The 27,380-nt window shown below is 45.4% G+C and overlaps 1 protein-coding gene across 6 annotated transcripts in view; it reads left to right on the top strand.

The window, feature by feature from the left end:
* Positions 1 to 25,708, top strand: part of LOC138736468 (collagen alpha-1(XXI) chain-like) — a 330,315-nt gene extending 304,607 nt beyond the window's left edge. For 4 of the 6 annotated variants that reach the window (XR_011340296.1, XR_011340298.1, XR_011340295.1 and 1 more), the window contains 2 exons: positions 20,931 to 21,092; positions 24,190 to 25,708. The gene's annotated coding sequence lies outside the window, so the exon portion shown is untranslated. Of the gene's footprint in view, positions 1 to 20,930; positions 21,093 to 24,168 lie in introns of all 6 variants that reach the window. The other 2 variants (XR_011340297.1, XR_011340294.1) reach the window with 2 other exon arrangements.
* The last annotated feature ends 1,672 nt before the right edge of the window (positions 25,709 to 27,380 follow it).

Below are 27,380 nucleotides of genomic sequence, written 5' to 3'. Positions count from 1 at the left end.
TCTGCTTGTTTTGTAGTTGTTCTGCAAATTTTCTTGCTTCCTCTGGATCCGAGAATAGTCTGTTTTGTTGACCTGGAATAACTATTTTAAGTACCGCTGGGTACTTTAACATAAATTTATATCCTTTTTTCCATAAGATCATTTTTGCTGTATTGAACTCCTTCCTCTTCTTCAGGAGTTCAAAACTTATGTCTGGATAGAAAAAAATTTTTTGACCTTTATATTCCAGTGGCTTTTTGTCTTCTCTTACTTTCTTTATTGCTTTCTCCAATATATTTTCTCTTGTTGTATATCTTAAGGATTTTACTAAAATGGATCTTGGTTTTTGCTGCGGTTGTGGTTTCGGGGCTAAAGTTCTATGTGCCCTCTCTATTTCCATTTCTTCCTGTAATTCTGGTCTTCCTCGGACCCTGGGGATCCAATCTTTTATAAATTCTCTCATATTCTTGCCTTCTTCATCTTCCTTAAGGCCCACTATCTTTATATTATTTCTTCTATTATAGTTTTCCATTATATCTATCTTCTGAGCTAACAGCTCATGTGCCTCTTTAACTTTTTTATTAGATTCTTCTAATTTCTCTTTTAAGTCCTCTACTTCCATTTCTACAATTATTTCTTGTTCTTCCATATTTTCCACTCTTTTTCCTATCTCTGACATGACCATTTCTATTTTATTCATTTTTTCTTTTGCATTCTTAATTCTTCTTTTTAGCTCATTAAATTCTTGTAATTGCCATTCTTTCACTGATTCCATATATTCTTTAAAAAAGATACATCCATTGTCTTGCCTTTCTCTTCTTCTTCCATTTCTTTCTGTTCTTCTTCTTCTTCTTCCTCTGGGTTGACCATCTATTGTTTCCTTGTTTTCTTTTTACCCTCTTCTTTCTTGTTGTCGTTATTGTGTGTTCTGCACCTGCTGCTGTGCTGCAGGTGTCTCTCTCAGCTGTGGAGATCGACTCCGCAGCTGTTCCCCCCTCCCGACAGTGTGTTTTTTTTCATGCGCGGTTGCGCACTTTTACTCGGCTCTGTGAGCCATTTTTGTAGTCCCGAGCCCGGGACTTCCACTGACCTGAGGGAGCGGGCTTCTCTCTCCGCGACGGGCCTCTTCGGACAGGTAAGGCCTTCACCTTCTTCTTCCGACGTTCTTTCTTCCTCTTTTCTTCCCGTTGTTTTCGACTTTTCTCTCTTCGCTGCCATTTTCTTCTCACCTTTATTTTTACTTTATTATAAATTTTAATCTTGTACCTTTGTGCTTTTTGTGTTTTTTTTAAACTTTTCGGGAGAGGGCTGGAATTCCCTGACTGGCCACTACTCCATCACGTGACTCCTCCCCACATCTTGGAGATGAAGTTGCTCCAAGCAGATGCACTGTGATTCTGTATTCCACCATGTTCTGACTGTAGTTTCCATCAGGCCACCAGAGGAACAGTGACAAGTCACAGTCTTCATTCGGTACTTTCACGTGGTAGAACATTGCTTTTCCTATCAATGTATTGGTCAGGTCAGGCCTCTGTAAGAGCTGAGAATTTAGTCCTGTTAGAGCTGAGAATTTAGTGAAACTCCCCAAAATGTTGCTCCACAGTCAAACACCACTGGAAGTTTTCCCTTTTGTGGATGCAAAACCCCATGGTATGGTAGATACCATTTTCTGCCATCACTTCATTCCAAGACACCATCTGGTACTTCCTCTGTATAACCTTTGGATACCATGTCAGACATGAAGTTGGTCTAGTCCGAATGAAAGGAATAATCCCTCTTGAATCTTCTCCTTAGATTCAGAGTACATTGTTCAACAACACTTCTATTATCAGGCATGCATAGTTATTTTTCCTTTAAAGGTAACCCAATGCACTAATGGGCATCGACTAACTTGGCATATTTTGAGACTAAATCAAAGAAGTTTGTCTTCTCTTGAAGAATCCTGGTCATCACTGAGTCATTCAGGAAAGTCAGTCCTGAACTGCTGTTCCCACAGCTCATCAAGTTTCACAACTGATATCCCGTTAACACCTGTCGCTGTCTGCTCCCAAACATTGTCATTTTTTTTCCTCCTAATGGTCCATTAATCATCCAACCAAACATGGTTTGGATAGCGTAAGGTCCATCTCCCACACTCCATATTACATCTGGTGGTTCCAGAGACTTTGGTACATCTGAGCCAATCAGCAACTCTATCTCAGAGCCAATTTCAGGAAGATGAACATTCCTCAGATGAGACCACTGATTGATATCATTTTGATGTAGGAAGTTTCCTTTGTGCTCAGGCATGGTCTCTGAGTGTATATGCCTGGGAGATCACAAATTGTTGTATTCCAGTCCAGTGACCTCTAAGACTGAAACAATGCTGGTTTCAACAACCTTCCCTTGATCTGTAGTTCTCAATAGAATCCTTGACCTTCTTCCCTGAAGATTAAGTTTATTTATTAGCCTCACTGTGCAAAATGATGCAGTGCTCCCTGGGTCAGGAAATGCATAAGTAGGCACTGTTGCATTCCCCTTCCAGGCCTGAACTTGTACAGGACTATTGAGAGTTTGCAGTTATCCTCACCGGCCCCAGGACGACCACTTGTCTGAACTGAGGCTACAGCCCTGTTTTCAGCTGCTTCCAGTATTTCTTCCTGCTCCTTTTCCATTTCCTTCTTCCCTTGGTGGATTTGCAGCATCTGGGAGGCTTTAAACCACACATGTTGCAACTGAGTCTATTCCTGTAGGTTTAGCTGATGTGTCCTTTACACTGAAAGCCAAAATATACTCAATTTTCCTTCAGGAAAGTGATTTTCTCACTAGGTCCCCTATTTTCCAAATATGGACACATCTCCAAAGCATGTCAACCTCCACAGAACAAACAGTTCTTCACAGCAGACAAACTCTCCTTTTCCTTAGTTCTTTTATCATTTTCCTTATCTACAACTGTCACAGTGATGGCAAAGACTGTGGTGGTACACCACCAGCCTACTGCAGGGGGCAACCTCTGTACCTGCGGGAGTGTAAGGTGACAGGACAACACCTGGCCAGCTGTCAATCAGTCGGCCTGAAGGGATCAAGCCCCACCCGGTCGGGTGTCAATCACCCTCCGGGATATAAGCCTGCGCCGGCCTCCCGAGGCCTCACTCAGAGTTGTTGCAGCTACAGCCAGCCTGGCTCTGTGGAAGTCTTTGTGGATTAAAGCCTGTTGTACAGTTTTTACCTTGTGTGTGTCTGATTCTGGCTAACAGCTCACCACAAAGACACTTCCTTTTACTCTTGGATGGGGCTGTGACTTGGACCTCCTTTCATCGTTGCTCACTGTTGGAGTGTCTTTGACATCTCCAAATACTGGATCTGTTGCAATCTGCACTTGCCTTTCAAGGAAATCCACCATATCCTTAAAAGTAGCTCTTTGATTATGTTTTTCCTGGAAATCACAGACCACAGTTCTCCATATATCCCTCAGCCAGTAGGGAAACTTCCTTATGATGACAAGCATATTAGCAGACATGTCAAGCTCATGCATGTAGTTCATTTCTTCCATGGCATTACAACATCCTCTTCGAAAGAGAGCGTGTGCCTGAAGAGCTTCTGTGTCATCTGGTTTTATTGACAACCATGAAAGAGCCTTCTCCATATAAGCTGAAGTAATTTTATGCTCGTTGTCAAAATGCTCCTGATCCTCTGTCCAAGGCCATACGTAGGCAACTCCTTACAAGTTCCCTTGGCTGTCCTTTTGTGTACTGTTCCAGATAATAGAAGCAATCTCTGGGGTTTTGGTTCTTGCTTTCAATACTGTGTGGCAAGAATTTAATGAACACTTGGCACTGAAGTGGGTCACCATCAAAACCTTGAATCTCCTTTATGGGCATGGAAGAGAGACACTGCAGCTGGATTAATGATGCAGGGATTTCATTTTGCCTTTCCATGACTGAGAATATGTTGCTCTGTTCACCATTGCTTGTAACAGATAATGTAGCTGCAGATGTCACATGTGCATGGATTTCTGATGCTTGACTGGAGTGTCCAGGAGCTGTGGTGAGAGATTGGATTTGAGCTACAGCTCTTTCTGCAGTTGTTTTGGTGTTTGTGGATTGGTAACACCCTGCTTTGGGACGATTTATCCATGTGTATGCACATCTTGTAACTGTGTGACAATAGGATCTGCCATCACATTAACTGTTTTCCTGTTATCCTTTCTCAATATACGACTCCATATCATCAGACACTTTAGATAAGTTACTTCAAACACCGGATCCTTCTGAGGCTCCTCGTACCTTCACTTTGGCCTCAGTAGCAGCAATGTTTGCTTCAGCTCCAGCTGCTCTTTTTTCCTCCTTAACTGTTCCTCCTGCTCTTCCAAGCATTATTTATCCTTAAGCTATTTTTGTTCTTCAAGAAGATCGGCCACTTCAGCCTCAGCCTTTATACGTGCAGATGTAGGACTTGTAGAACTGGAAACTCTGGAGCTTGATCCGGAAGAACTTTGTTTGCTTCTCCTGCTTCCAACATTTGACGCAGTCACCTGGTTGTATTTCATCCTGCATGTGAGATGATGCCTTAATATTTGACTCTTTCTCCAGTTTGAATTGCACATCCTTTGCATCTTCATCCTCTTCACCACCATTTTGTGACTCACCTTCAGCCATTTCCAAGTTGCTAACTTTAAATTCAATCAATGTCTTCCACAGCGGTTTTACAGGGTCTTTATTCCCATCAACCAAAGCCACCTCTTCTTCTATTACTTGTTTCAGCCTCACAATGAGAACATTTTTGACACCATTTATATCTAGGTTCTGCCGCTTCAGTTCTGATTTGAGATCTATGACCTTCAAGTCTGCGATGCTTCACACCCCAGCGGCGACAATGGAAGCAGCAGCAGTGGCACCCATTTTACATGTCTCCCTCCAACCGTCCACTGAGCTCGAGCACCAAGCACGCACAACACAAGCCCAAAATCAACAGTCCCCAAGGACAAGTGGCAGCACCTCCAAACTGTGTTCAAACTTGCAACAAATACACAGAAGAAATCCAGAAAGGTAAACCTACTGCTTCTGATGGCTGTGATGCGCTGCTGTCAACGAACGAGTTTCCACCATGGCAGCAGGCAATGATAGCGCTGTGATTCTCGGCAAATGACTCTACCAGCATGTATATAGGACATTCTGCTCTAGGATTAGAAGCCCTGAACCCCTCCGTGGCTGATGCTTAGACCAATGGAGGCAGATTGCTGTCAGAGGCCTGCACTCAGTATTTCCAACATGGCTGCCATATTGATTTCAGTCTCGTTCCAAACCGAAGACAGAAAATAGTCCAATATTCCAACAATGTCCATTCAGTTCTGTCATAGATGCAGCTATTTTTTGTTGACTAGATGTAGTGAGTACTATCCATAAAAAATCCGCTTGGCTGACTAAGTGGGGTCTTTACTGTGACGTGTTCAAATAAATTCTTCATGAAGTCCAGATGTGTTTTAAACTGTTTATTAGTGAACACAAAATAACGCATAACGTGGTAACAATCATTGTAATGTCTTAATGTCCATGAACTTGATAACGATAGCATTCTTGCTAATGTGACTAATATTCAACAGAAAATATCGGAGCCTAACTCACCACCTCCCCTCCCCCCCCCCCCCCCCCTGCCCATCTATCCTGGCATACCATTCAACACGGGCTAACTAAAATCCCAACTCACAAAACCCACGTGCAAGCACCAAACATCCGCAGTGAATAGCACGTGCTCATTGGCCTCCAGACCCTGGAATGCCGCCAACACCCACAGCCAAACCATCAACCACAAATAATGCCTTTTTGGTTCCAGCAGAGAGGCAACTTAAAACAGATCCTGGGGATCTTGGCAGTGAAAGAGATGAGATGCTTTTTATTCTCTGACAGAAAGTTGTGGGTTTTAGCACTCTCTTCAAAAGGCCACAGAAGTAGAATCTAAATATATTATGGTTATGATAGATAGGATCTTAAAAAGGAAAGGTTACAGCAGGGAGGCAGGATGCAGCATTGAAGTTACAATCAGATCTGCCTTAATCTTGATGGATGATGGAACTACTTAAGGGGATAAGTGGCCTCCTCTATTAATTCAAATGATCTTTTGGGAAACCCTTCTTAATTTTAACAAGTTCTATTTGGTCATCTCTCAACCTTCTTTTCTCAAATAAATTAAAACAAATACCTTATCCTTTCTTTCTGTTTATAATCTCCCGATTCTATCATAATCCTTGTAAGTCTCTGAATCCTTTCTCATGTCTCTATCTCCATTCTATGATATGAGCAGAATTGCATGTGGTTCTCTAACTGTGGTCTGTTTGCTTCATTTATTTTGAAGTGCATAGATCCTATCTATGGAGTTCTGACCTCTGAATTTGATAAACTTATTTCAAGAGCCCTCCTTTTAATATTATCTCATCATTTCATGTTATACCCAACTGTTTTAGTTCCATGTTAAAATGCAAAATAATGATTTAGCATTTAACCATCTCCTTATTGAACAAATGAATGAATGTTTATTATCAAATAGGTAAGTGTAATATATGGAAGCAATGAAAGCCTGGCTTGCTGCACCTTCCCAGATACATGAAATACACAAAATTAAGTTTAATTAAGACAAAAAGAGAAATAAAATAAATAAATATAAAAAGTAGAAAAAATAAAATAAATAATAAGTATTCGCAGTTGGTTGACCAGTAGTTCAAAAAGATGTATTCTGTCAGTAGTACAGACTGATCTTTAATGGCATTATGGTACATGTGATACAGGGAGGTTCCAGAACTTTACCCTGTGAAACTGGTCTTGAACCTAGAAGTGCTAGACTTCAGGTTTCTGTAGCTTCTATCTGAAGGAAACAGCAAGAAGAGAGCATGACCAGGGTGACGGGTTCTTTAATGAAGTTAGCTGCACCTCACATAGCTATTTCCAAAGGACGGTAGGTCAGTGCCCGTGATGAACTTGGCTGTGCCTGCCACATTGTGCAGCCTTCTATGTAACTGAGCATTTGAGTTTCATAATGCAACCAGTCAGTGTATTTCCACAGAACACCTATAGAAGTTCAACAGAATATCTGACAACATGCAGAATCTGCACAAATCCCTAGAAAATAGAAGCATTGGCGTGTCTCCTTTGTGCTTGCCTCAAGCTGCTGACCTAGGAGACTTCCTTCTATGTGTTGACTCCTAGGAACATCAAGGTACTAAACCTCTTCACTGCATCCCACTGATGAAAACAGGGGTGTGGTTCTTTGATTCCCTTTCCTAAAATCTACGATCAGCTTCTTGGCCTTTCATGTGTTTCGAGCAAGATTGCTGTTCTGTATCCTGCACAACCAGAGTCTCAATCTCTGTCCTATTATGTGAGACATCCTTACTAAAATTATATCCTTTCATGGCACCATTGTCATCCTAATCTTCATGTTTCTAAAATATATTATTTTTATTTGAATTTCCTGTCTTCAAAATTTTTCAATGTCTTTCCTAATCCCTAATGTTCCTCATTGCACACTGCTCTGCAATTTTTAGAATTTCTTCCATTCTACTGTGCAATATAAACAGACTATAATAGTTCTGAGTGCACCATAACCAAAGTTCCTTCAACATAGATTTCTCTCTTTCTCTTTTCCCCCTCTCTCTCCCCATCTCTTTCTCTCCTTATGTCGCTCCACATGACCTACCTCTGTGGTGATACACCACTAGCCTACTACAGGGTGCAATCTCTGTACCTGCAGGAAGATCACCGGAGGACAGTCCACACCTGGCTGCCTGTCAATCAGCAGACCTGAATAGACCAAACTCCACCTGGCTGGCTGTCAATCAACCACCCGGAAATAATCCTGAGCCGGCCCCTCCCGAGGCAGTAACTCAGGAGTCACCAGTACAGCTACCACTGTAGCAGGGACTTTTAACGGAATAAAGCCTGTTGTACAGTCTTTCTCGAGTTTTGAGTCTGCTTGCTGTTGCAGCAGTGCATCACAATTTATTCAGTTAAAAATTTAGACCTGCTGTGGAAAAGCTCCTAATCGTCGGGAGCCTAGAGATCGACTTTCGCCATCCGGAAGCCTAAGCAGGCACTGAAATCTGGAGGCACGCAGTCGAGGCAGTCATCCAGGCACACCCTGATGTGGTAAACACAGGTCAGAAGAAACTCGTGGTACTCCACACGAAGTTGGGTCCCCATGCCTTCCAGGCTCTCAAAGGCTATACAGAGTACCCGGAAATGATGGCTACCCTGGAGGCCATGTACAAGCCCCCAAAGAACGTGGTCTACGCTAGTCACCTCCTGAGTATTTGGGCCCATCAGCCAGGAGAGACAGCCAAAGCCTACCTGGGAGCCCTGCGTGAGTTAGCTCGTCCATGCTTGGCAGAGCCCCCGGGGTGAACGAAAAGGAAGTCGAGAGATTGGTCAGGGACGCTTGTGTTTGAGGTTTTTGCTCAAGAGCCGCGCACCAGAAGTTACTAGAAGACAGTATCTACTCCCTGGCCCAAACTATAGAGGTAATCTGCTCCTTGGAGGCTGCAGCCCTTCATGCCGAAGCCTTCAACTCCTGACTTCCCCAAGCCTCTGCGTGGACAGCCCAGACAGCAGCTGTGACTCAGGGACCACTGGTAGACGAATACTTCACAGTCACAGGCACCCCGCCCCCGTGTAAGTACTGTGGGTCATGGTGTGGGTCAGATCTATGACTGCGCCAAAACTGCCCGGCCAGAAACCAGTTCTGTTCGCGATGTGGCAAGAAAGGCTACTATGCAAAAGTTTGCCTTTCAAAGCCCGCCGGCAGCTCAGCGGCCCTCTACAATCACCTCGCTACACACCAGACGGTGCCATGTGCGAGGGCGGGACACCGCCATTACTCACCCATCCTCCTCGCCAGTCCCACTTCCGGCCCCGACAGGTATTACTGCTGCGTGCTCGCCACGAGCGCTGCCCTACCCAAAGCCTCACCAGCCAAGACGTCACTTCCGCTGCCACAGATGACATCACTGAAGTGCCGGTTGAAGAAGTAGACAAAGACGATGTGGTCAAACAGTAATCATGGCTTTTATTAGCAGAAACTCATGGTACAATAATGAAAGACAGTAGATGCATATACAGTTATATCCAAGGGGAGTGTCCTTAACAGTAGAGATAATGCACAGCCAATGTTAGTACAGCAAGGCTCGCCAGAGGGGTGACAGGCAGCTTGGCAGACATTCACCACAATCACTTCCTCTGACGCAGAGTGCGATGATTTCACCTCCCCCCGAGCAGGCAGCACGACCGACGAGTAGAGCCAGCCATGTCGCCGCCGCCATGCGCGCCCATAGGATGCTGCCATCTTGCATCAGCCAAGCACCACTGCCATCTTGGGCCTATCAGGCTGATCCAGTGCACAGCCCTACCTCCCACCCAGAACAGGGCGACGACAATGATGATGATGATGATGTGGTCAACACGGGCACTGACCAGACCACCCTCCCAATGCACCCCAAGCCTGTGGATGCCACCAACCACCACTCACCTCCATCAACACACCCCACGCCACAAAGGTCGTCACCAGCCGCCACTCACCTCAACCATCGGGGAGCAGTGACTTGGACCCTGAGATGGTTCTAGCAGCCACTACAATGAAGAGAGACATCCTACACAGTGTTCTATGATAGACGTCGCTATTAATGGTCAGGTAACAAAATGCCTATTCAACAACGGCAGCACCGAGCGCTTCATACACCCAAACGTGGCCCAAACATTGAGACTTAAAATCTATCCCATGAGCTTTACTATCGCTTTTCGCCACCCAGGACCACTCCATAAAACCCTTGGGCGCTGCTCCGTTGATCTGACTGTGGAGGGGGGAGACAAACAATGGGTTCAGGCTCCTGCTCATGCCCAAACTCTCTGCCCTGGTCCTCCTAGGCTTAGATTTCCAATGCAACCTACAAAGCATCACCCTCAATTTCAGTGGGCCCCTTCCCCCACAGGAGTGCACTGTCTGACCACCCCCAACCCACCTGCGGCCTCTCCACACTGTGCATCACCCCTCCCGCCCTCTTCTCTGACCTCACTCCAAACTGCAAACTGATAGCCACCAGAATCAGACGCTATTGCGCAGCTGACAGAGAGTTCATTAAAGCGGAGGTAAAACGGCTCCTGGCAGAGAGAGTCATAGAACCCAGCACCAGCCCATGGAGAACCCAAGTCTTGGTGGTCAAAGGGGGCAGCAAACCAAGAATAGTCATAGACTACAGTCAGACCATTAACCGGTACACCCAGCTAGATGTCTACCCCTTACCCAGGATAGCCAACATGGTCAACGAGATAGCCAGCTACAGGATCTTCTCCACAATCGACCTCAAATCGGCCTTTCACAAACTCCCCATTCACCCATGGGACAAGCCCTATACCGCCTTCAAGGCAGACGAGCATCTCTACCAGTTCCACTGAGTTCTATTCAGGGTCACTAATGGGGTCTCTATCTTCCAGTGCGAAATTGACCACATGATATACTGGCACAAGCTGAAAGCAATCTTCCCACATCTGGACAATGTCACCATATGCGGCCACAACCAGCAGGACCATAATGCCAACCTGGAGAGATTTCTCCAGAAGGCCAAGGAGCTGAACCTCACTTATAACAAAGACAAATATGTGTTTAGCCCCACCCGCTTCGCCATCCTGAGGTACATCGTGGCACATGGTGTCATCGGCCCCGATCCAGAGTGCATGCGCCCATTAATGGAGCACCCCTCCCACATACTCTCAAGACCCTCTGCATGTGCCTCGGCCTCTTTTCTTACTACTCCCAGTGGGTTTCCCGCTTCTCGGACAAAGTCCGCCCACTGGCCAAGGCCACTGCCTTTCCCCTCCCACCCGAGGCGCAGGCAGCCTTTACCCGCATCAGGCAGGACATTGCAGGTGCCACAATGCATGCAGTGGACGAGAACTCCCCATTCCAGGTGGAGAGCGATGCCTCTGATTTGGCCCTTGCAGCCACCCTCAACCAGGAGGGGCGACCTGTCACCTTCTTCTCAAGAACCCTCCATGGTTCCAAGCTCAGGCAGTCTACCATTGAAAAGCGATCATGGAAGCGATCTGCCACTGGGCGACACTACCTGACAGGCAGGAGATTCATCTCTTCACTGACCAATAGGCCGTGGCGTTCATGTTCAACACCACCCACAGGGCAAGATCAAAAATGACAAGATCTTGTGCTGGAGAGTCGAGCTAGCAACATTTAGCTACAACATCCAGTACTGACCAGGAAAGATCAACAACTCCCCCGACACCCTATCCTGGACCTGCACGTCACCTCAGGCCGACCAGCTGCAGGCACTCCACGAATCCCTCTGCCACCCGGGCGTTACATGCCTCTATCATTTCATCAAGTCCTGGAATCTCCCATACATCATCCAGGAAGTCCAGACCATGAGGCATGCCAGGTCTGCATGGAACGCAAGCCTCGCTTCTTCCGCCCACCCCAAGCCCACATTGTGAAGGCCACCCGGCTCTTTGAATGCCTCCATATTGACTTCAAGGGCCCCCTGCCTTCCACAAACCGAATGTCTATTTCCTCACAGTGATAGACGAGAACTCCCATTTTCCCTTCGCCATCCCATGCCCAGACACCTCCACAGCCACTGTCATCAGGGCACTGACACAGATCTTCACTCTGTTCGGCTACCCTGTGTTCATCCACAGCGACCGGGGGTCTAGCTTCATGAGTGAGGAGCTGCGCCAGTACCTGACAGCAAGGTGCATTGCAACTAGTCGCACAACTAGTTACAACCCGAGGGGCAATGGGCAGGTGGAGCGCAAAAACGGAGTGATCTGGAAGGCAGTCCTCCTGGCCCTTAAGTCTAAGGGGCGGTCCGTGGACTACTGGCAGGACTTCCTCCCCGAGGCGCTCCATGCCATCAGGTTCCTCCTGTGCACGGCTACCAACGAGATCCCCCACGAACGCTTGTTTTCATTCCCCAGGAAATTGGCAACTGGAATCTCCCTCCCAGTATGGCTCCGGGACCAGTGCTCCTGCGTAAATACACATGGGCCCACAAGTCCATCCCCTTGGTCGAGCAGATGTTCCTCCTACATGCCAACCACAACTACGCCTACGTCAGGTACCCCAATGGCAGGGAGGACACTGTCTCATCTAAGGATCTGGCCCCAGTGGGAGGACCCACCTTGACAAAGCAGCCTCCACTGCCCCAGGACCATGATGCCAACCTGGAGAGACTTCTCCAGATCGGCCTGATGCATCTTCCCCATTTTCAACACTCATTGCACACTCACGCCATGGGGGTCGACCCTACTCCCCAATCCCTCCAACGCTTCACACGCTTGCCGATCCAGGCCTCCCCGGCCACCCCACTGCGCTACACCACGCCAACTGCGCTGGCACTTGCCCTAGCTGCCCCATCTAGCCCTCAGACACCCAGAACACCCTCACCAGCCTTTGACCAGGAGTCAACCCTGCGACAGTCACAGTGACACCGACAGCACCCGGACCGTCTAAACCTATAAATACACATATACCACCTAAGGATATTGCTAAACCCCCTCCCCAGGACAATTTTAAAGAATGGGGTGAATGTGATGATAGACATTGCAGGGGGCGATCTCTGTACCTGCGGGAAGATCACCAAAGGACAGACCACACCTGGCCACCTGGCCAGCTGTCAATCAGCTGACCTGAATAGACCAAACTCCACCCAGCCGGTTGTCAATCAACTACCCAGGATATAATCCTGAGCCAACGCCTCCTGAGGCAGACACTCAGGAGTTACCAGTACAGCTATCCCTGTAGCAGAGACTTTTAACGGAATAAAGCCTGTTGTACAGTCTTGCTCGAGTTTTGTGTCTGCTTCCTGCTGCAGCAGTGCATCACAACCTCTGTTCACTTGTCTGATATTTCTTCATCTGGTTATATATTAATATTTTAATTGACAATATTCCCACAAAATACCTTATGTTTCTTTAAAGAGTCTACATTATGCACATTGTTATCAATTGATATAATTTGGTTTCAGCTTCTCTAAGATAATTGGGTCAAGGAAGAGGAAAAGAGAGGAACGTGATGAGAAAACATAGAGGCCAAAAAAAGATGAGATATGTGTATATGCACAAGGTGAGAACAGGATCATCCTCTTGACTCAAATAATGTGCTAATGCACTGTGGCCAGAACAACTCATAAGGTAACAGCAGTGTTAGTGATAGGTATTCTTCATGAGGATGTAGGTTTTTGAAACTTATGAACCCTTGTTATGGAGTCCAGAGGACCCCAAAAACCAGCAGCAATAGATATGCACCACAACACAGGGTTACTTAAACAAAAGGAGTTTTTAATTATAACTGAACAAGTAAACAGAATTAAACTTTAACTTATTACTTAACCTACTTACTTAATCCAACTACTTAATCCCCGCTCTAATAATAATTGCAGGTGTGTGTAATGTATATTTAAATTAGAAAAGTTCTTTGGATCACAGTCCAATCTCACTGGTTGCAGGCAATTCTTGTACTGTGCACAGAAGTTAGCATTAACAAAGTTCACCACGCTTTGGTGCTTAACAGGCAAATTGTTTCCACTCAGGAGGGTTCTTGCTGGTTTTCAAAGAGAGATTCCTTTTCCAGGACATCTGCAACTGATTGCTTCTCAATCAGTCTTGCTGACGAAACTTTCCCCCCTCAGGGGTCACCTTTCAGATCGCCAGTCTTTTCCTTTGACCAGGCAGCCTTCCAAAGTTTGCCAGCTTTGTCCTTCTGGAAATAATTTCTGTGATTCCTCTCTCTGTTTCACACCCTCCCTCTCCTGCAAAGATCACATGCTCTCCCAGGCAAGCTGCTGTCGATACTTTGTTGCCTCTTACAAAAAGCATTCTGCAAAAGTCCTGCAAATGTTCTGTGTTTTAAAATGTGTGTGTGCAAGCTGCTCTAACAATTCCTCCCAAACCATCTCTAAATACTCTGTCACACCATAAGCATCAGCCTCTAATATTCATAGTCTGTATTTGTCGGATAAGTTGTATGCATTGAAGTTTTGTAAACTAATAATTGTGTGTCCTACTGTTTCAGTACACAGTAACCTCTTCCCTAGTAAAGCTGGGATTCTTAACCAAGGTAAGATTCAAAAGGCCAAGAACAAAGGAGTCTTACAGCTCTGTGCATGCTGTTCAAGCCATTTTAGGCAGTCCATGGACCTTTGGATCAAACATTGGCACAAGAATGCTTTGCTAACTTGAAATTTTGGGAGTTAAGCAGAAAGAAGGACTCTATAGATGTCTCAAGAATGAGGTCCAGTTGAAGGGCAAAAAAAAACTCCTGGCCTGGTCTACATGCAAGAGGCTCAAAGCAACTTGGATGGCTAGTGGAAAGCAAAAAAATACTGGAAAGTTTGGAACATGAAGCAATTAAAGAAATAGTGAAAGAATTCAGCCGGTAAGGTGCCATCTGTGGAAAGAGTGTGGTAGCATTTCAGGTCAAGCTAGTAGCTTGAGTTAGTGTTCACATCCACTAGCAATACTCATGTGTTCTTTCTTTATAAAATATTTTTATTAATTTTAATAAAGAACTTAAACAAAAAAGGGTGCAATCCAATAAGATGACAGGGACAGTTACACAAACTACATTCCAGATAACACTAACATACATGAATTGTAAATCATATCCATAATTTATATTGTGGAGCACACCATTAGGCAGGTGAACCGACCCCGCTTGTAATCCACGCGGTGGGGCAGCCGGCCAGAATGGCGCCGTCGGGGATTTCTCCTTCTTCTCAGCACACGGCTCAGAAGCCTGCGCTGGCGGACCACGTGACACCTGGGTGACGTCAGTGCCCCCCAGTGCGGTTCTCAGCCAGGTCTGGGCTGGGAGTATAAGTCCAGCCCAGCAGCCTGCAATAAATCAGTTCTGCTCACTGACCTCGACCCGTCTGGTTGTGTGTTCTTTCAGTAGCAGTGTAGCTGCTGCTGCTACAATTGGTAACCCCGACTGGTTCAAATGTCTTTGAACCCATCATGAGCGAACCTGGGATCAGTGCTATAGCCATCAAGCTGCCTGAATTTTGAGTTCAGGAGCCAGAGATCTGGTTTGGCCACTCAGAGGCTCAGTTTCACCTCCGCCAGATTTCATCCGGCACAACCAAATTCTACCATGTGGTCGCTGCCCTGGACCAGGCCACAACCAAACGCATGCTGCACCTCATTCAGCACCCACCTGCCGAAGACAAATACGAGATCATCAAGCGAGTGCTCACTGGATCCCTCAGACTATCCAGGTGCCAGCGTGCCGCTCAGATGCTGCACCTCAACGCCCTGGGGGACAGGTACTTGATGGAGCTGATGGACGAGATGCTTGCACTCATGGGTTATCACACCAACTGCCCACTCTTCGAATGCATTTTCGTCGACCACCTGCCCAAGGACATCTGGCCGTTACTGGCCCAAGAGAGCTTTACTGACCTGAGGAAGGTCACTCAGAAGGCCCAAGAGCTATGACTTGAGCGATTCCCGGAGGGCTCAGAGGTCCAACAGGTCACGTGGCACAGGCATGACCACGCCAAGCCCGCTCCTAGCACTGCGGTAGAGCATCCGGCCCCTGCAGGGGCCACCAATAGCATAACCAGGGGCACGGCATCCGCTCCAGGCCTCTGCTTCTACCATCAGCACTGGAGAACCAAGGCTCGGAAGTGTTATCATTCCTCCTCGTTCCAGGGAAACGAGCAGGCCGGCCACAGTCAATGGCTGCAGCGGCTGGCCAAGGACACAGTCTCCTCTACCTGCAGGACTCAAGTCAGCGGCCGGCGGTTTCTCATCGACACTGGGGCCCAGATCAGCATCATCCCAGCCTCGGCCATCGAGTTCAGGAACTGACCTCGAAAATCTCCCCTCTGTGCGGCCAACGCAACAGAGATCCGGATGTATGGAGACAAGACAGTCCACTTCCAGATCGGCCGACGAAAGTTCTCGAGGAGGTTCACCATCTCGTCCCTTCCAACCGCCATCCTGGGTGCCGACTTCCTCATTGCCCACGGGATTCTGGTGGACATTCAGGGTTGGCCCCTGGTGGATGTCCGTACTTTCCAGGCCATTCTCCTCAACGCCTCCCGCACAGAGCAGCTGCAGATGACTATGATCAGCACGCCCAGAGACGAGTTGCAGCGAGTCCTAGATGAGTTTCTGACCCTCCTCATGCCACAGTTCTCCGCTGCCTCACCGTGCTACAGTGTGTTCCACCACATCCCCACCCAGGGCCCCCCGGTTCACGCCAAGGCTTGCCGGCTCCTGCCTGACAAGCTCTAGGTGGCGAAGGAGGAGTTTTCGCATCTGTTCGAGTGGGGATCATTCGGTGGTCCGACAACCTGTGGGCCTCGCCGCTCCACCTGGTTCCGAAGGCCTCCGGTGGCTGGCGACCCTGCGGAGACTATCAACGGCTCAACGAGGCAACAGTTCCTGACCGTTACCCCATTCCTCACATCCAGGACCTTACGGCCAACCTGCATAGTGCGAGGGTTTTCTCCAAGGAGGACCTGGACATTCCCAAGACGGCCATCATCACCCCCTTCAGCTTGTTCAGATTCCTTTGCATGCCGTTTGGGCTCAAGAACGCCGCTCATACCTTCCAGCACCTCATGGACTCAGTGGGCAGGGTCCTGGATTTCATCTTCATTTACTTAGACGACATCCTCGTTGCCAGCAGGGATCGGGCATAACACAAGGCCCACCTGTGCACCCTCTTCTCCCGGCTGGCCGACTTCGGCCTCACCATCAACCCAGCCAAATACCAGTTTAGGAAAGAGTCCATGCAGTTCATGGGCCATACCATCATGGCCGAGAGAGCCACGCTCGCCGCTACGAAGGTCGCCGCTATCAAGGAGTTCCCACGTCTGGACAATCTCAAGGGGCTGCAGGAGTTCAAGGGTATGGTCAACTTCTACAACCGATTTATCCCGGGAGCTGCGCGCATCGTGCAGCTGCTATTCACCCTCATCGCAGCCAAGCACAAAACGCTCACCTGGACCCCAAAGGTCTGCAGTGTATTCAAGGCCACCAAGGATGCCCTCACGAAGGCTACCATGCTCGCCCACCCACACACCAACCTGCATATGGCGCTCTCCATCAATGCCTCTGCCACACCCATCAGCGCCGTCCTGGAGCAGCAGGTGAACGGACAATGGAAGCCGCTGGCATTCTTCAGCCGGCTTCTCTGCCCACCAGAGTGCAAGTATAACGCTTTTAACCATTAGTTATTGGGCATGTACCTGGCAGTGCGGCATTTCCGCTATTTCTTGGAGGGGAGGACTTTTACCATCTTCGCTGACCACAAACCCCTCACCCAGACACTCGCAATGGCGAAGGACCCCTGGTCAGCCTGCCAGCAGCGTTACCTCTCCTTCATGACAGAGTTTACCACTGACATTCGGCACAAGGCGGGGAAGGACAACATGGTTGCCGATACACTCTCGCGCTGACGCCTGGCCTCGACTTCGACCAGCTCGCCCGGGACCAGAAGTCCAACAAGAAGACGCGATCCTTCAGGACTGCCGTCACAGGCCAGCGGTTCCAAGACCTCCCAACTCCGAGCGGCAGAAGCACCATCCTGTGTGATGTCTCCATGGGCACCCCGCGGCCAGTGGTTCCCCAGAATAGGTGCAGGAAAGTCTTCCATCACATCCATGACCTTCCGCACCTGTCCATCAGGTCCACGGTCCAGATGGTGGCAGAGCGATTCGTCTGGCACGGGCTGCGGAAGCAGATCACGGGCTGGGCCAGAACATGCACCCATTGCCAAATGTCCAAGGTACACAGGCACACCAGGGCGCCCGTGCAAGAGTTTGAGCATGTCCGGGAATGGTTCAGCCACATTCATGTGGACATAGTTGGGCCCTTACCCATTTCCCGGGCCAACCATTACCTGTTCATGGTGGTGGACCACACCACTTTTTGACCAGAGGCGATCCCGATGCAGGAAACCTCCACGGACTCCTGCTCCCGAGCATTGTTGCTCAGTTGGGTCACCCAGTTCGGTGTTCCGAATCACCTCACCAGTGATCGGGGCGCCCAGTTCACCTCTGCCCTCTGGGCACAGCTCGCCAACAGGTTGGGGATCGAGCTGCACTGCACCACGGCCTATCATCCGCAGGTCAATGGGCTGTTCGAGCATCTGCACCACCACTTCAAGTCGGCACTTACGGCCCGCCTCACCGGTCCTGACTGGGTGGACGAACTACCTTGGGTGCTCCTGGGCATCCACTCCATGCCCAAGGAGGATCTGCAGGCGTCATCAGCTGAGCTGATCTACAGCGCACTGCTGGCACTTTCTGGTGAGTTCATCAACGCGCCTCACAACCAACCCCCAGCAGTTGCCGCATGAGCTGCTTCCCCAACTCCAGGCCTGCTTGGAATCCTTCGCACCCCCACTGCCGCACAGACATGACACAAGGCCATCTCACGTCCCCAGCGAGCTGCTTTCCGCAGAGTACATTTTTATTCGGCGGGGCCTGCCCATGGCACATCTACAGAGACCTTACGAGGGACCGTACAAGGTTGTCCAGCGTTCAGGGTCTATGTTCACGCTGAACATCAGCAGCAGGTGGGAACTGTTTACTGTGGACAGGCTGAAGCCAGCGCACCTCGACCCCACCGAACCAGTGATTGTGGCCCAGCTAAAAAGGACATTGGCGTCAGTTCTGGGGGGGCTGTGTGGCGGCACACCACTAGGCAGGTGAACCGGCCCCGCTTGTAATCCACGCGGTGGGGCAACCAGCCAAAATGGTGCCATCGGGGGTTTCCCCTTCTTCTCAGCACATGGCTCATAAGCCCGTGCTGGGGGACCACGTGACACCCAAGTGACATCAGCGCCCCCTAGTGCGGTTCTCAGCCAGGTCCAGGCTGGGAGTACAAGTCCAGCCCAGCAGCCTGCAATAAACCAGTTCTGCTCTCTGAGCTCGACCCGTCTGGTTGTGTGTTCTTTCAGTAGCAGTGTAGCTGCTGCTACAATATTCTAATTAATAATTTTTTAGAAAAAAATACAAGAAAGAAGAAAATAGTAAAAGGAGAAAAACTCAAATCCCTATCTAACCGCATTGCCAGATGCTAAATATATGATAAGTATTAAAAGAAAAATGAAGGTAGAAAAATATTAATATAAAGAATGTGGGAAAGATACGAGACAGACAATTTAATTAAATTGAAGTAAAATTATAAAGTAAGATAGTGAGTCATAAATGACTCCCTTAACTTCTGGAATCTTATATCTGAACTATTAACTGAATAATAAATATTTCCATGTTCAAACAGGACATGATGTCACGCAACCACTGATCCATTTAAGGTGATTCCATTTAAATAAAATCGCTCACCTCACCACATCACTTTGTGTTAACTGTCTGACATTCATATAACTTTATAACAATTACAGCACAGACACAAGCCAGTTTGACCCTTTGAGTCCACGCCAAACACCTTCTCCCACCTAATCCCAATGACCCACACCCATCCCATAACCCTCCATGCCTCTCTCATCCATACCCCTATCCAACTTTTCCTTAATTATTAAAGTCGAGCCCGCATCTACCACTTTGGCCAGAAACTCAACCCACACTCCTATCACCACCCTCTGAGTGAAGAAATTCCCCCTCATGTTTCCCCTCTACATTTCCCCCTTCATTCTCAATCCATATTTTCTTGTTTGAATCTCCCCCCTCTCAATGGAAAAGCCTATTCATGTTTACTCTATCTATCCCCCTCGTAATTTTAAATATCATCTCTTCAATCTGATAGATTCTCTTCAGAAATTCTCTCTTGCATGCTCTTATCAAATGAAGAAAAGTTTGCTACAAATGATGATTGAGCCACAATGAGCAATAAAGGAAAAGCTATTTCATACGGAACAAATATAGGAGAGGAAACACTGGGGAGAGAAGACAAAGACTCTCATTCTCATTGCTCAATTCTACAGGAGTCCAAATATACCAACCAATTCTTGAACTATCTTGATTAATGATGTTTCATGAATGTTATACTTAAGAGAATTTTTAACACTTTGATAAGTAGTGGATGTTGCTATCAAAACTGGCACATTGTCTATTTCTAGTGACGTGACCTATGAATAGTTTGCTAGGCTATTTCAGAGGTTGCTTATGGAACAACCACATTGATGGGTCTGGAATGAAATATTGAGAATATTCATTAGATCAGGGAGCATCTGCGAAGTGAGAAAAGCACTTCATTGAACTACTTTCATTTTTGGGCCGTTGACCTGAAATGTTAATTCTATTTTTTTTCCTGCAGATGTGGTTTTAATGTGCTGAAGATTTCCAACATTCTCAGTTATTTTATTTCAGATTTCCAGTGGTCTGCATTGGTCTTGTTATTAATTTGATGTCTGAGGAACTAATTATAGGCTGAGTAAGAATAATGGGATTCCTACTTGTTGGACCATAGATAACTACAATCCAATAGTCAATGAGTCTCACTGCTCCAACATCCTGGCTCTAATTCTGACTGCATTCTTTTTAACAACCTTCCCTTCTCAGTATCAAGAAATTAACTCAGGTCAGTCAAATAATGTTTGACTCTCAAAACTGTGTTGGTTTTCCTTCAACCACACAAAATTTTATGAAATAGTCTTTTTTGTCAGTTTTTTAAAAAAGCTTCCCCTCTATTTAACTTAAACTGTGACTTTCAGATTTCCATGTACATATTATTTTGATCAAGAATATTGCATTTGTCAATTTTTCCATCTATTGGCAACATCACATTTCTAAGGAGGTGCAATCTTCTGCAATCTCTATCTCATTTCCCTTGCCCAACCTTGAATAAGTTTCATCCAAGGAAAGGTAAAATGCTTTCTAGTACCTCTATCTTATTCACTTTTTTACTTTCTTACCTCTCCTTAAATTTATCTTTCATATTTACCTGGATTTTTATTTGCTTGGCAGACTCAGAATTCTATTATAATTTGTATTATCTCCTTTACAGAATAAATGCCAATAATTGGTCAACACCATTTATGAGGGAATTGAGCTGGTTTTCTTGGCCTAGAAAGCAGTAATGTCCAGGAATTGTTTTGGCCAGCGTGGTAGCACTGCACATCTTCAAGAATGAGTTGATCATTCTTGCACAGTTTGCTTCATATAGCAGGTAAGAATTTGGTTCAAATGATTTCTTGGACAACATCCCGTGATCTGAAGGTGGTCAGAGAGAATTTAACTGGAGATTTATTTCTCCTATGTGGGGCCCAGGAACTGATCTGAAGGGTTTTTTTTAGCCTCTCATACATCTTTGTAGCAGTGAAATATTTTAGACATGATTATTTGACCCAAACACTGAGAACCAAGCCTAATGGATCAGCTGGTCATTTCTTGTCCTTCATTTCTGATACATTCAGGTCCATGGAAAACCAACGTTTTATTAAAGATTGAACAAATTATTCATGCAGCCCACACCCTTGTTCTTTTTCCAGTGCCCTGAAAGACTCCCTTGTTTTGCCATCCTCATAGTCAGTGTTTATGTTTCAAAACTTGAAGAAAAAATGTCTGAAAATTCAGAGTTTCAATTAAAATTTCATTTGTCAAAGATGATAAATCAATTCTTGGCAATCCCTCCAAACATTGAAGCCAGAATCAGATTTGAAATTGAATTCTTGGAAAAATCGATGTGGTATTCTCCTCACAGAGCTCATGCTAACCTCGGCAGCATCACAATGTGAGCAGAAGGGATTATCAAATGAAATGCAGAATGGAAACCTTGTTCAACATGAGAAAAATGTATATATTACTATATGTAATGTAACAGCCATGAGAATGAGTCTTATACCCTTAACATGCAATGTCATTCCAGCAGGAAGTGCTAAGATGTAACACATTCTGACTTAATGATTTCTACAATTCAAAATTCACTAGGCTAAAATTATCCCTTGTGAAATTTCCTGATAGAATCCATGAGAAAAATATATTTCAGATGTAATTTATTACAGAAAATATAGCTGCAAAACCTCATGTGAGATACATTTAGAAAACTAACATTTCTCAAAAGCCACTTGGGAATTTAAAGAATTAAACATTGTCTCTTTATTCTTAAATGCACTCCGTTTTAAAGCGATTTGTATCACAAATTCAGAAGGATTATATATCGCACAGGATGATCTGAAACATTCTAATCAAGTGAGATAATGGAAGTCGTGTTACTCAAAATCAACATTTTAATATTGTCTACTAGAATGTACATGATGTGTTTTATAATACAGGCTCGGCTTCTAAAAAACCTGTATCACATCTGCTGCTGGCCTTCAGAGGGGAGAGAAATATTTGCTGTGTAATATCTTATTCTTGGCATTATGAAGATACTCCTATGCTAGTTGCAGATCAGGAATTCCAATATTTGAAATCATAGATGAAGGAAGAGTGTTACAATTCCAAGTCAGGATGATATGATATGGAGATGTTGCCATTCCTGTGTGCTGGCCACTCAATCCCTCTAAGTGGCAGAAATGACATGTTGTAGCAGAGTACCTTTCATTTGGTAAATACAGTATTGCAGCCAAGGAGGGAATTAATGTTCAAAGTGTTGGTTAGAATTACAATCAAGCAAGTTGGTTTACCCAGATATTGAGCCTTTTGAGTTTTGTTAAAAGTGCAGTTGTCTAGAATGGAGAGAAGCATTCAAACCCTGGGCACATTCCTGAAACCCATCTGAATTTTCACTTATGGAAGTGGCACTAATACTGTCTGATAACATCCTCACCTCACTTCAGAACTGGCAGCCCTTCCACACTTGGTTGCTCAGTAGGCAGATTTGCCCACCCATTCACCTTTTAAAGTAAAGCTTCCACCACACTCCCTGACTAAGGGCGTATATCTGCACATTGATTTGTCAGAGTGTAACAACAAGGAATCCTGGTAAAACTGAAGTCAAGGAGAAAATATTCCAGAGGTTGGAATCCTATCTTTCAAGAAGGAAATCCTTCCAATCAGAATATGTGGACTGTTATCAACACTAAACAGCAGTCCTATTGGTGGGTCAAAATAGACTATAGGAATCTTGTTCTTTATCTAAGGTAACTAAATCTAGAAGTCCTAGATTTAGGACAAGAGGGGAAAGATTTATAGCTGTGGCGAGTACCTGGAATGCACTGCCATAGGGACTGGTGGAAGTGGAGCTATTGCCAACATTTAAAGGATGTCTCAATAACTATTTGAACAATCCAGGCTTGGAAGGCTTCACCACCACCCTCTCCACTTGTATACCACTTTCAGGAAACTATGTACTTGTACCCCTCAGTCTCTCTGTTCTATAATACTTTCCATGGGCCTACCTGTTGTGTTCAGATTAGGTGCGAATGGGTTCAAAAAGAATCATGTGTTATGGACAAACAGTGGTCTTTATTTACACACAGGGGAAATTACTAAAAGGGCACATTATGAACCTTTGTAACACACTGCTCCAGTTACATCAGGAGTATTGTATTCAATGCTAGTTGCCATCAACCCTAGAGAAGGGGATTTATGCAAATGTTCCTGTGATGAAGGATCTGCTATCGAATGGAGAGACCAGAGCTGTTTTCATTGAACAAGAGGAGGGAGCATTTGACAGATGGTGAGGAGTGTAGACAGAGAGCATGGTGGGAAGAGCTTCAGTGAGTGGCTGGGGGCAAGGACTAGAGGTCACAGGTATAATATATAAGGGAAAGAAAAGAAGACTGACATAAGGAGAAACTTTTTTTACACAGCATGTAGTTGTCATCTGGATTCTACAGCTTGCAAATGTAGTTAAGACAGGTTAGATGTCACCTTCAAGGTGGAATTGGATAAATATATGGTGGAAGAAAATTTGCAGGGCTACAGAGGTTGGGAGAGTAAGTTTGCCACAGTAGGCTAAATGGCCTCTTTCTGTGCTGTAATCTACAGCCCCTTTTCCACTAGCATCCCAGTTAATTGGCCATGCAATGCCCTGGGATAGCAAGTTATTTGTGCTGTTTCCACTGGAACAGTGACTGCTTTTTCACTGAACACACATCACTGGGGATCGGAGTGTTCTACCTTCAACTGGAAATGGGTGACTTTCTGCTGTTCCCTTTCCACTGGTTTTATCAGCATGCCAGTGTTAGCTGACGCTAGGGTTATGAGTAGGGGTGGAGGCCATCAATCTCTGGCGTGAAATTACATCATTTGATGCTGACATTAGGACTGTTTTCTTTTTCCACTGGACCCTGTCCCAGTTAATTCCCTGTTAATTCCAGGGACAATGTTACCAGTGAAAAAGGGGAAAATGATTCTAAGGAACAGCTCCAGATTTCATCATAACCTTCATTCAAAAATGGATCAAGGAGAAAGGTGAGAGTGACTGCCCTTGACATTAAGGTCTATCAGGCTGGATCCTCCCTTGCCACTTCTGAATTCAGTATATAGGTTGACGCCATGAGCTTGTCTGGTTTACATGGTAGTTCAATGCAACATAATCAAATGTAATGTTGTAGATCGAGTAAACAATTACAAGGAGGGACTTATCAGGTTGCCATCCCAAAATGTTGACTGACATTTCTACCATGGATGCCGCTTGACCTGCTGAGTCCTTCCATCCCTCATTGTTTGCTCGAAATTCCGGCATCTGAAGTTTTTGTGTTTCTCTGTTATAGGATTTGAGTCACATTTAGACCAGACTAGATCAGTGCAGCAGATGACCTGAAAAAAATATAAGTGAGCTGGGTGGGTTTTTAAACAGTCTGTTATTTTCAATGTCACATTTTATTTCAGATTATTTAACTAGATTTAAATTCTTCAGCTGCTTTGATGCAGAGGGTAGGTCTGTGCCTCTGCGTTATGAATGCTGTGGCTACCAATGACTTTCAAAGCTGTAATTTCACCTCTGGGTTCAATTTTTTACTGTAAACAATTTGGTATTAGAGAACTCTTGATCACTTTCAGATATCCATTGTTCTTAAGTTAATGGCTCTTTGCCAGTCCTTGAACTACAAACAAAAGCAGATCCACAACTAAGTCATTCATGCTCAATTCATTGTCATTGCAAATTCCCTTTAAACCAGTAATTCTCAACCTTTTCTTTTCCACTCACATAGAACTTTAAGTATTCGCTATGCCATAGGGGCTCTGTGATTAGTGAGGGATTGCTTAAGGTGGTACGTGGGTGGTAAGAAAAAGTTTGAAAAGCACTATTTTAATCGTACCTAATTGACTCGTTATGTTCACGGTTTTATCCAATGACCATTTTTCTCAAGCAAAATATTTCAGTAACAATTAAGTCTAGAGCAGTGATGCTCAACCTTCCCTTCCCACTCACACAAAGCAGTTTAATGTCAAATTAATAAATATCAGCACGTGACATATTCTTGCATGACAAAAATGGTTACATTTTTCAATACATCATACGTGAACAAAAACTGAACTAGTGATTAGTTACTGAAACACGCTACAAATGTTTTAACCATATAACCATTTACGGAGCAGAAACAGGCCATGTTGGCCTTTCGACTCCGCACCGGATCACTGACTTTGTGCGCCCTCTTCAGGCTGTCCAGTTTTTATTTCACCTCAAAAATCAAATTGATTTGAACAAATATGGGAGCCATCCATGAAACATAATAGAGAAAACCTTCCGGGGACATCTACCACCTAAAATGACAGAAGGAGAAGAGAATGAAAAGAACTGACTCAGTGGAATTTCTTGTTTGTCTTTATTGAGTGACAACATTGTTTGATGGGTTTAATGTATCCTATTTTCTGAACTTTAAATGAATGGGAGGGGAGGTAGGGAGGGAGGGAGGGGAGAAAACGACACTGTATATGTTCAAGACGGAAAATGTATGTATCTTGATCAATGTGGTTTATAGAGTGAAAAATAAAAAAATTTTTTAAAAATCAAATTGATTAAAATAAATACATTCCCACAGTGTTTGTAGCTGACAAGAAATAACATACAATTGCCTCAACCAATTGTAATATTCTGCCACATATATTTATGGTTAACAGCTTTTTGGGTTATTTTGAAGCATCTTGAGTGATACCCTTTGTACAAGACGACCCAACAAAATCTGACTCTTACCGCTGACCAGTGGATACTGTAAAAAGCAAAACACGATATCTTAATAACTGATCATTTAAAGGTTTAAATTTTATTTGGATATTTTAAAATAAACCACTCTTTGCTCCTGTAAAAAGGTTGTTTAAAGCCTGTACAGTGTCTACGACAGCCAAACTTGGCGGATAGACTGCACTGTGACTTCACAAATAACTAACAGGGCATCCATAAGATTGTGTCAAAGCTGGTAGGTAGATGGCAGTGGTGTTAAGAATTTGTTGTCAAGGTATGGATTTTTAGACCCAGTGTATAACATGACCTCTGATTTTAAGTTGAAATATTTAAGTTTACCTTTCTGTCCAGGTGTTCCAGGGCTTTGTGTAGAGCCAGTAAGATGGCTTCTGCCATAGACCTGTTGCTGCGATTGGAACGGATCCATGTTGCTACTCAGACAGGAGTTGATATATTTCAACACCACCCTTTCAAAACACTTCAAACACTGTTGATGTGAGTGCCACTGCTCGATTTAGGTAGTTACCACACTCTTCTTCAGGACCAGTATGATTGAGGCCCATTTGAAATGGGTGGGTACCACACCCTGCTAGAGTGAGATGTTGAAGATATCTATGAAAATGAAGCACAGATTTTTAATATTCAGCTGAGTACTCCATCCGGACTGGATACTTTCCTCGGGTTCACTCTCCTGAAGGCAGCCCGCACTTCATCCTCGGATACAGATAGGAGAGGATCATCAGGGGACATGGGTGCAGTGGTGGTTCGTGTCCTTGTGGTCGAATCAGGCATAGAAGGCACTGAGTTCAACTGGGAGTGAAGCTTTGCTGTGTCCTACTGCACCGGATTTGGTTTTGTATCAGGTTATGTCTTTTAGGCCCTGCCACAGTTGTCAGGCAAACTTTGTTGTTTCCATTTTTGTCCCGAAACTCCACTTCACCTGGGAGATGGCTTTCCCATCGGTTCCTTCTGTAGTGATCTGGATCTCTGGTTGAAATTCCCCCTAATGTTCCCTTTAAACTTTTCACCTTTCACCTTAACCTCTAGTTTTAACACACCTAACCTCAGTGGGAAAAAGTCACCTTCACTCCACTATTTTTTTTCTAGCACTCTGGTTCCCATCCCTCTGCAAATCTAGTTTAAGCTCCGTAGAGTAGCACTTGGAAGCATTCCCGCAAGGTTATTAGTCCCTCTCGAGTTTAGATGCAAACCGTCCCGCCGGTACAGAACAGAGCCCAATGATCCAGAAATCTGAAGCATTTTCTCCTGTACTCTATTAGAGCCCAGCCATGTCTTAAGCTAGATTTATCTCCAGCTGCTTTTATTAAACTAGAGGCTCACCCCTTTCTCCATGCAGTCCATTTTTTCCATGACAGCCATAGT

This window comes from Narcine bancroftii, chromosome 6 (assembly GCF_036971445.1).
Source record: "Narcine bancroftii isolate sNarBan1 chromosome 6, sNarBan1.hap1, whole genome shotgun sequence".
NCBI classification, from domain to species: domain Eukaryota; kingdom Metazoa; phylum Chordata; class Chondrichthyes; order Torpediniformes; family Narcinidae; genus Narcine; species Narcine bancroftii.
This window is presented reverse-complemented; position numbering and strand designations above follow the sequence as displayed.